This window comes from Anneissia japonica, unplaced genomic scaffold (assembly GCF_011630105.1).
Source record: "Anneissia japonica isolate Jap-2015-1 unplaced genomic scaffold, ASM1163010v1 scaffold288272_len43499_cov123, whole genome shotgun sequence".
Classification (NCBI taxonomy): Eukaryota; Metazoa; Echinodermata; class Crinoidea; order Comatulida; family Comatulidae; genus Anneissia; species Anneissia japonica.
In genome coordinates, this window is record NW_022726721.1 from 9,981 (window position 1) to 20,850 (window position 10,870).

At 36.2% G+C, this 10,870-nt stretch overlaps 1 protein-coding gene across 2 annotated transcripts in view; it reads right to left on the bottom strand.

Annotated features, from left to right (window-relative positions):
• The window catches only part of LOC117113326 (11-beta-hydroxysteroid dehydrogenase-like 2), a 38,445-nt gene that overhangs the window by 5,366 nt on the left and 22,209 nt on the right, over positions 1-10,870 (bottom strand). The window contains exon 10 of one of the 2 annotated variants that reach the window (XR_004446190.1): positions 4,941-5,080. The exons of the other annotated variant lie outside the window; for it this stretch is intronic. The gene's annotated coding sequence lies outside the window, so the exon portion shown is untranslated. Of the gene's footprint in view, positions 1-4,940; positions 5,081-10,870 lie in introns of those variants that run through there. 2 annotated transcript variants of the gene reach the window in all.

The window sequence follows — 10,870 nt, forward strand, 5'->3', positions numbered from 1 at the left end:
TGGTGATGATGATGATGATGATGATGATGATGATGATGATGATGATGGTTTATGGCCCAAAATAGTGATTTTAGACCACAAATGGTAATGTAATTTGATAGGCAAATTACAATAATTTTTTTAGCAAATTTCTTAGAAATACCAACGTTGCATCGACGTTGAAATTGGGTTAGTCATTTCAACAACAAAAATTCAACGTCTTTTCAACGTCAATTGTCATCGTCGATACAACGTCGTGATGTGACGTTGGATTTACGTTTTACACTGACGTTGAAATTAGGTCAGTCGATTCACCAACGAGAATTCAACGTCTATTCAACGTCGATTCTCGATGTAGACAACGTAGCAATTTGGCGTTGATTCAACGTTGATCACTGACGTGGAATCGACGTTGAAATTATGTCAGTCACTGAATAACCAAAATTCAACGTGTTTTCAACGTCGATTCTTATTGTCGTGATGTGACGTTTGTTCCACGTTTTACATTAACGTTAAATCAACGTTGAAATTAGGTCAGTCGATTCACCAACGAAAATTCAACGTCTATTCAACGTCGATTCTCGATGTAGCTACAATTTAGCAATTTGGCATTGATTCAACGTTGAAAACTGACGTGGAATCGACGTAGAAACTATGTCAGTCACTGAACAACCAAAATTCAACGTGTTTTCAAAGTCGATTCTCATCGTCGTGATGTGACGTTGGTTCCACGTTTTACATTGACGTTGAATCAATGTTGAAATTATTTCAGTCGCCGTTCAACAACCGGAATTCAACATCGAGAAAGAAATTGTTTAGGTCGGTAATCCAATCTATTCAATGTTGATTTTTGTCGTCAATAAACCGTTCGTAATATTACGTTGAATCACCGACGAAATTCGGTTGAACAAACTGAATTAACGTTTTTTTCAGCAGCACAAACTTTTTAATTATGAGAGGGGTTGCGCTCCATCCCTTCCCATTCCCTATTCCGCACCTCAAGATGCATCATCAACGTGAATTCAACGTATATTCAACGATGGTTAGCCATCAGGGTCATAATGAAAGCGCCGTTATCACAATGAAAGCGCCGTTATCTTCATTAAAAGCGCCGTAATGCCATTCATTTTCAACCAATCACAGCTGTTCAGGATGACGCCAACAGGGTCATAATGAAAGCGCCGTTAACTTGTTACAAAAAAAAGCGCCGTGATCACAATAAAAAGCGCCGTAATCATAATGAAAGCGTCATAATTAAAGCGCCGTCATGCTATTCACTTTTAACCAATCACAGGCTTAAATTTACGCCAACAGGGCCACATTACGGCGTTCACTTGTTCGATAAAAGCGCCGCTTTGAGTAGCTGGCGCAAGGACCACACTCATTGGCCAATCACATTCCTTCTTTCATGTTTGCTGAATTGAACGAAAATGTGATGGATTGGTTTGACAGGGCGCGCCGCCGGTATCGTATCGCTTTTGGAGCTAGCCATTCAATACATGAACCGTGAGCAATGGATGTGCAAAATTTAAAATTCCTTCATTATGCCTAAATGCATCCATTAATCGTCTTGTCACTGAAGCAGTTAATGAATAGGATGATGGGGATTTCAGCCTGCGCGATGAGTAACTAAATCCTTAGAATAGTCCTCTATCTAGCCCAGGCCGGCTAGGGCCTAGGATGGGCTTGCCTAGCTAAGGGCCTAGGCCAACTAGAGTTACGTCAATCTCGGGCGCCTAACAACAGTTTAGGCTATAATTACATATTCAACTCAGTTCTTAATAAATAATAATAATTTTAAAAAGTTGTACATAAACCAATGGGCTCTTCAAATCTAAGTAGTATTAAGCAGGGGTTTTAATGTTTTAATTTGAATACATTTTACATGGATTCAAATACTGTATTCAAATAGTATTAATCATTATGGTTTAAGTAAGGAATATGTTCATATAAAGTAATTTTTTTTACATAGTTTTGTAAACTATTCTTAAACAGTTCTTAATAAAAACAAAATAAAAGTTTTATGGTTTTACATTATTTAATGATTTAAGTAAGTAAGTGTTCTACAGTACTTGAATACAAAATAATCATATCAAAGTGATTTTTTTTTACATAATTATGTATGTATTGAACTCGGTGTTTTGTTTTTTTAAAATAAATAACTGGCAACAATTTTTGGGCTACATCAAATGCAGATCGCAAAATAAAAATCATAAAATTGGTTCTGTTGTTTAGAATTAATGGCATAGCAAACGCTGATTTACTTTAGCAACCAATGTAAACCAAAACTCAGATGTTGAGGGCGATGTTTCTAATTCAGTTGTATATACAGCAATACTCTGCTATGTTAATTGGCAGTTTAAAGAAAGAACTTAAATAAATACAAAAGTATTAAGCAAGTTTCACTTTTCTGTTTTATTTGTCAAAAATTTTAAATCGTCTTAATATTATACCATAGACCAAAAACATTTAGAGAGTGAGCTCCACCGTATCAGATTGACTGCCCAATCAGAATGCACCATTCATTGTTGATTTTTTAGCGGATTTTTGGGATTGATCTGACACTAATTTACTACAATAACAACAATATGTTGCAATGGAAATTTAAAAAGTATCATTAAAAATATGTCAATACGGTAGGTGATGACTTCTAAATGGTTGAAATATTGCCTTTTTATTGTTAAAAATCTTACATTTCATTAATGCCTTTTTTGGTTCCTTTTCGTAATAAAACATTGATATGTTTACTCGCGAGAATTGTCAATAATAAATTCCACCACAATTCTAAACAGTTCTATTCCAAATTCTCCCCTGCTGTCATCAAGTGGATCTACTTCTTCCGCTGTTGCATTAAAATAGCTCCTGCACAGCAGTAAGATTGGTGAAACAAAGCTGTACAGATCTTTGCACTAAGAGTTGTATTGGAGAAAGGTGATGCTCTGTTCGTAGACCATGGTTGTTCCACCGATTTCAAAAAAGAGTAATATCCCTGTTGTATTCTTCTGTTGTTATTCTTCGGTTGTGTAGACTTCATCCTTATATTGCCGATTCCCTGTCAGGTCCTTGAAGAATATTCATTATGTTCATAGGCGTAGATCCCGGGGGGGATGGAGGGGATATATCCCCCCCAATATTTGACAAGGGGGGGATGGTCCATTGAATCATCCCCCCCAATATTTTGACTATGTATGGGATAAAATGGAGCCTGTCTCTTATACAGATAAAATGGAGCTTTACACACTTCAAAAGACTGTCACAGAAATAATTTGCACTGTCTTATGCGCTTACAAAGATGAAAATTAGCATAATGTATTAATGTTGATAACAAAATTATTTTAATCTGGTACCAATCTAAGCTCTTCTTTCCTTAGATGTTAGATGTGCTTGCAAAGAGAGCCACATTTCACACTGAAGGGTGTGTACGACATCAGTAATGTTATATCAATTCCAAGAATGTTTAAGGTTATATCGGTTGATGAGGAATTTATTGATTAGGCCTGTAACAGCAAATTGCATCAATTTATTTTGCAAAAACAAGGTTTCCAGCTTCAGAGGGGGGCACATCTCCTGTCCGCACAAGGGCACACGTTGGCGCTAACACCAGGCGCGTAACAGGGGTCTTGGGTCTGAGTGGGTAAATTTTTATTTTTTATTTTTTATTTCAACCATCTTTAAAGAGGGTAACCCTTCTAGTTTAGCCCAGTAGGTTAACTGATATTCAGGGGCCCTCTTTAATAAAATTAAAGAACAGTACAAACATCATCATCATCATCATCATCATCATCAGTGCTCAATAAATAATCAAAGAACAACGATGATTATATATTATAATTATGGTGATTTTTATCTTTATAATACCTTCTTGATGACCTAAATAATGAATACAAATTGAAACCAGAGCCTTGCAGGCGTCAACGTTCCTATGCATGATACACGACTTTTAGAAGTATATATACTGTCTCTTATACACATCTAGATGTGTATAAGAGACAGACACTAGCTAACACGCCAATCATCCCCCCCAATGAAAAATATTTTTCTACGCCACTGATTATGTTGCATATGTCATTGTTTTCCCCACCATGATCTACTCCTACTCTGGAAGGAATACCGTAAACAGATGTAGCTGCAAGAAAGTATCTGGCCACAACTTCCTATTGTTATCAGATGCAGAAAGGAAGACCAACATTCTGCTATACCCATCAGTGCCTCCATGAATAACAATTCTCCATCTGCAGATTACAAAAAGTACAAACATTATAATAGGCCTTTTTCATGATGCGGTAGACTTTATTCAATCAATGACAAACAATGCTGTACATGGTGCATACCAACAGAAATAACGTCCACTAATGGCAGAGTTCATGACATCAAGTTGTTTGAAAATCTGTAACTTCTTGTAAGCTGTGTGCTATTACTTATTCAAGTGTACCCCAAGTATAAAAAAGTAGTTATTTTTTAGACCAGCTTCTGCTTTAGCAATTTTTTTTCAGTTTAGTATCTAAACTGAACTAATTAATAATGCAGCCAAATCTGTAAAAAATTAATTGGAACCAAAATACTTTCAATTTTCACAGATATGTTTTATTTATATTAATATAATTTTATTTTTAACTATACTAGACATATTTGATCAATTTGACATTTGGAGTCGTGACTTTTTCTACATCATTCTATTTCTACACAACCTTGACTTCGAAAATTAAGATGGCGGCCAGTTAAAGTTGTCGAAAAAAATGGAACCAAAGTTTTTCTTGTGGAAAATTTTCAATATGAAAAACATATGTTCAAAAAATGAACACCAAAGAAGTACAAAAATTACATAGTCAAAATAACCAGAAAATCTACTAAACAGTACCAGCGATGCTAAAAACGACACGTTATTCATTACAACGCTATTTAACAGCAATCTGTGTCACAACATTTGTTGGAATGAATGTAAAATTATATCTTGCCTTATGAACTTGTGATTTCCCTCAATATGCCATACAGAGTTGGGGCCTGCAACTCTGTCGGTGCGTCGATGGGTGTTCTGAACAGATCGTAATGCAACTCCACCAGGGTCAATGCGATGCATTACCTCTCTAACACAAGAATGTACCTAAATTGTAATACACATATATTAAACTTAAAAGCCTCTATAATTATAATACAATCAACTGAATTATTCATCAACCAGCATCGGTAATAAGTTTCATCAACAATCGGCAGAGGTTCGAACCTGTTTACACACAAGATGTATTTCACATGCCAGAACAGTATTCTGCAGTCAAAACTGAGTGCCTATTTGATTAAATACTTTCACAATAATTTGTTTGTCAAACTGGGATATCATAAATTAAAGGAATATTTTAGTAGGCATTAAATAGCTGCATAAAAATGTTAGAACCCAATGTTGGTCAATGCATTAAAGTGGCGGTGCACCCAAAAAATTTCTATTCGTTTTTGTTTTTTTTATTTGAGTTAGTAATAAAAAGTATGTTTGTTTGAAGATTTTTAAGTTTTTTGTTAAGTAGATTCGTTATTTGAAAAATGAAAAAGTAAAATTGCTTGTTGAGTGGATAATTCAGATTACAAGAATAATTCCTATTTCTTAACACACATTTTCTGCAGAGGAGGCATTAAAAAAATGTAAAAAATATAATATAATTAGAAAACATTACATGGGGTATGACATTCTTGGCTACTTTAACCCAAACAATCCATTGTTTTTATGTAGTATAGCTTATGTGTTTTATGCAATTCCCCTTTAAAAATGACATAAATCCAATTGCCTAACTACTTAACTTCTTGTTCTTTTCAAGTATCATGTCAACAAATAACATGCATTTATACAAACAGCATAGAATAATGCCAAATATTAGGTCACATGCAAAGGCCTTTCTTTTAAGGTATCAGTGAAATAACTCATGTTATTGAATTGAAATTAAACAATCAAAACTTTGTAGGTTACGGTAGGTATACTCTTTATTCAACAAAGTTCAAACACGAAGTGTCCTATGGGAGTGCGAAAGGTACTGTATAAAGGTGTCTCAGTGTGGTATTTTTTCATAACGGATAAGTTTTTGTTTTGGTAAGTGTAGACCACTGTAGCTTGTAAGGCTGCATTAGACAATTATGTTCACAATGGATCATTATCACTAGTCTATTACAGTATTAATAACAATAATATATTAATAATTAAGTAAAGTAGGCCCAAGGCTAGCCTAGGCTAGTACTATGTCAGAGAGAGGCCCCAAAAAGTAGGCCTAGCCTTGTAGACCTCTGCTTAAAAAAGAAAAAAAAAACAGACCTGAAAACTTCTCCCGTCTCCCCGGGCCTTTTAGTTTTATTCTTAGACTTACTACGCCTATAAAGGCCTACTACTGGTAGGCTAGATACCGTAATTAATAATAGTACTTACAGTGAGTGACTGGAATGAATGGAGAAGCCTTCGCTAGGCCTATAAAAAAGATGAATAAAAACCGGTAGAAATCAGACCATTAGACCCCTGCACGCTCCGACTCGCTCCTTCGCCCGCCCTGGATGCTCTCGCTCCAAGGATCCTCCGATCCTCCGCCGACTGAGGTGAAAGACGGAATGTGATTGGCTAAAAGTGTGACCCTTGCGCCAGCTACTCAAAGCGACATTTTTTCTAATTTTGATATAACGGCGCTTTTTAGTGAACAAGTTAACGCCGTAATCAATTATGACCCTGGTGGTACGTCATTCTAAGCCTGTGATTGGTTGTAAAATGAACAACATTACGGCGCTTTTTATATGATTACGGCGCTTTAATGCAACACGTTAACGGCGCTTTAATTATGACCCCGTTGGCGTTCCTGATGTGTTGAAAGTTGCGCATGTTTTTCCTACTTTAAAAAAACCCAGCCTAGATCCCCATTTTCTCAAAAATTATAGACCTGTTTCTAATTTAAGCTTTCTTGGTAAGATAATTGAAAAGGTTGTGTCTAAACGATTATTGGCCCATGTTAAAGAACATACTTTACTTGATTCGTTCCAATCTGCTTACAATTAAAGCACATCATAGCACTGATTTACTTTGGATGCTAATATGACAATGAGTAGACATATTTCAAATATCATTTCAACATCTTCATTTTATTTTCGTAACATTAGAAGCATTAGGAAATATATTGACGATACAGCTGCTGAGCAACTCGTTCACTCATTTGTTACTTCACGCCTCGACATGGGTAACTCGCTCTTGTATGGACTTCCTCAAAAACAAATACAACGGCTTCAACTCATTCAAAATGCTGCTGCACGTGTAGTTACCAAGTCACCTAAGTACTCTCATATAACAAATACTATGAAATCATTGCATTGGCTCCCGGTACAACACCGCATTGCTTTTAAGATACTATTAGTTTGTAAATGTTTAAATTGTTTGGCTCCTGACAGGTTACCGACATGATTCGGCCCTATATTCCTGGGCGTAACTTGCGCTCATGTGACAGACTATTTTTACACCAACCTAAGTCATATAACTCTTACGGAGATCGAGGTTTTAGTATTGCTGCTCCACGTCTTTGGAACGCTTTGGCTTACTCGGTCAAACACAGTAGATCTTTATACTTGTTTAAAAAAAACGTTAAAATATAGTGCATCTCTTTACCGAGGCGTATAGAGAACCTTGATGTTTTCTTTGTTGAATTTATATTTAAAAAAAAAATAAATATATAAAAATGATACCACTTTTTCTCTGTCGACGCAATGTTGCTCTTTTTTCAGTGCACGGTAGTGGAGCCCTGGGCTTATCCTAGGGTGGAAAATGCTGATGCTCATCATACTGCCTTTAAGTATCTGCGCATACTTATATGGGGAGCAACATTGCCTCGATGGGATAATTGGTATTTGGATTTTGATGGAAATTCTGGGAATTAGTTGGATCTTGTTGGTTTAATTGACTATGCGCCTTGAGCACCCTGGGTGGAGATGTGCGCATTATGAATCTTTATTATTATTATTATTATTATTCTAAGCCTGTAATTGGTTGAAAAAGAAGGCATGACGACGCTTTCATTATGATCACGGCGCTTTTTTTTGTAACAAGTTAACGGCGCTTTCATTATGACCCTGTTGGCGTCATCATCCTGAATGGCGTTACGGCGCTTTTTATGAAGATAACGTCGCTTTCATTGTGATTACGGCGCTTTCATTATGGTCCTGATGGCTAACCATAAACGTAAATATGTTTACGTCTTAGAGTACAGTATTTACGCGATGAATTTGTGGTAGCGCGCGCGTTATCCGTGATTAAATTTTAGCGACTGAACTTGTTTGTTCAGTCAAGGTTCAGTGTATACACCACCGCTACGTAATGTACTGAGGACGTGATTTTAGGTGCAGGATTGGAGATGAAAGAATAGAATAATAGGCCTATCATTTCGCTATTTTAATTACCTATATTCAAATTAGCGGTAAGTAACATCTTAGCATAAGCTTTTAGGCCATGGGCTGAAGGGGATGGGGTGGTCACCGTGCACCCCCCCCCCCCCCCCCCCCCCCCCCCCCCTGCACACGTTTTAAAATTGAATTGTTAGAAAATCTACAGGCTACATGTTAATACCACCAACATGCAAATCTCCAAAATCATGAGTTACGAACCTGAATGTTAACCCCTACTCCAAACATCACCATTGATTACACAAGTAATCAAAAATGACAGTAATACATTTAATCAATTTATTTTTTTTTGTTAATATCATTTTTGATATTCCATATGCTTATTAATAAAGAAAATACTAATTGGTATCAAATCTACTCGCAACTGTAGATTTTTAAACGTTTGAGTGAATTGGGAATAAATATACAACTTTTCTATGTAGGTCAATGACCTTTTGACCTCTAGTTGCGTCAATTTCTGCCTGTTTCAAAACTTTTTAAAATTTAAATGACTGGCCAATCTATAGGCTAAATGTTGATACCAACATCATACAAATCCATTGAGTAAATCAAGAGTTATGAGCATTTATTGTTATCTCCTACCCCAAAAACTATCGTTGATTACAAATTCTAAGATTACCGTATAACACAATGGCAGTAGGCCTAGTACATTTAATCAATTTATACATTTTTCTTGTTAATATCATTGTTTTATATTTCATATGCTTATTTATAATAGAAAATACTAATTGGTATCAAATCACTCAGTGACTAGATTTGTAAACGTTTGTGAATGAATTAGGAATAAATTTACAACTTTTCTGTAGAGGTCAATGACCTTTTGTCCTCTAGCTACGTCAATTTCTGCCTGTTTCAATTTTTTTTCAATTTGAATGACTGAATGTATATGCTAAATGTTGATACCAACATCATAAATATCCATTGACTAAATCAAGAGTTATGAGCATAAATGTTACCCCTTACCCCAAAAACTGTTGTTGATTACAAATTTCTCGGATAATAAACATTGACAATCGTACATAATGCATTTTAATTTGTTTTCTTGTTAACCTCAATTTTTGTATTCCATAATGTTAATAACTACAAGAAAAACACAATTTGTTATCAAATACATCCAAAATTAGACATACGACACTGAAGTTTATTGATATTTTATGAAAAAATTTGCATTTTAGAAAGAAGTCGATGAACTGTTGACCTCTAGTGACGTTAATAATTGTCGGATTAATTTTAATTCACAGGTTATGGGCATAAATCGTCGCTCACATCACGAACTAACACAATTAAATTCAATTGTGTTAGTTCGTGAAATCAAAAAGCGCGTTAAAATACGCGCTGTTGTTGTTAAGGACTTTTTGTGTGGTAAAGAATAAAAAATTGCTTGACAACCAATACGCGCTCGTTTTGACGCGCTACTGTGATTTCACGAACTAACACAATCTACTTTGATTGTGTTAGTTCGTGATGTGTTCGTGATGTGAGCGACGAAATGTTCCCCCCCCCCCACAAAAAAAAAGTATTGGCCATAAAACACTAACGACCATTACAAATGACGCAAGACATACAATGCATCTATATTTTTCTTGTTAACATAATTTTTTTGGTTCTATATGCCTGTAGGAACAAAATTATACTAAGGAAGTATAACTGTCGGGGAGGGGAGGGGTGCACCTTGATCCCCCCCCCCCAGCCCATGGCCTATTTGTTTATATAGCTAAATCCTCTCAATCAAGGCACGAAAGAAAGTGAATTTCTTGTTTCATTTACCGTTTAGTGTAGGGCAGTCTACTTACTAGGCCTAGCCTAGTAGTAGGCCTGTAGTAGATGAAGTACTGCGATAGAGGAACCTTTGTTTTAACTACCGTATATATTCTTAGCTAGCTAGCCTAGTTGTTTGTAAACTAGCCTATGCCAGGGTAAGTATTGAAAACTGTTGATCTTTTTGCCGGTAGTGGGCCTGAGAACCACAATATTTATATTTCTTTTTAACCTTATGATAATCTGCAAATGATTAAGCAATTAGGCATAGCCTAAATCAACCCGACGTTATGGTACAGTTAAATACATAAATATTATTTAAATATCCGTGAAAATATGTTTACGAGTTGACCTAAGCATAGGCCTACAGGCGCGTCGGAAGCAATATTTATTGGTCCGGCCAGATCCGAACAGTGATGGCGCCAGGACCTGCCCCACGGAGGGGCTGAATGCCCCGACGGTAGGGGGAGGGGGATAGTAGAGCGAATCGAGTCTCACTTGGCTGGGGGGGCAGGGGTCACCTAGGTCCCCCGGTGGGGGTCCAGGGGAAGCCACGAATATTTGATGAATTATGGCGAATTTTTATTACTATCCTATACCTTACATAAACTGATTGCACAGTTAGGCCCACCAGAGAGAGCGGTACATTCCCAATACATTATGCTTCTTCCATTTCTATAGCGCATGATACAGTGCATAGCAAACGTTATGTACCCACTAATAA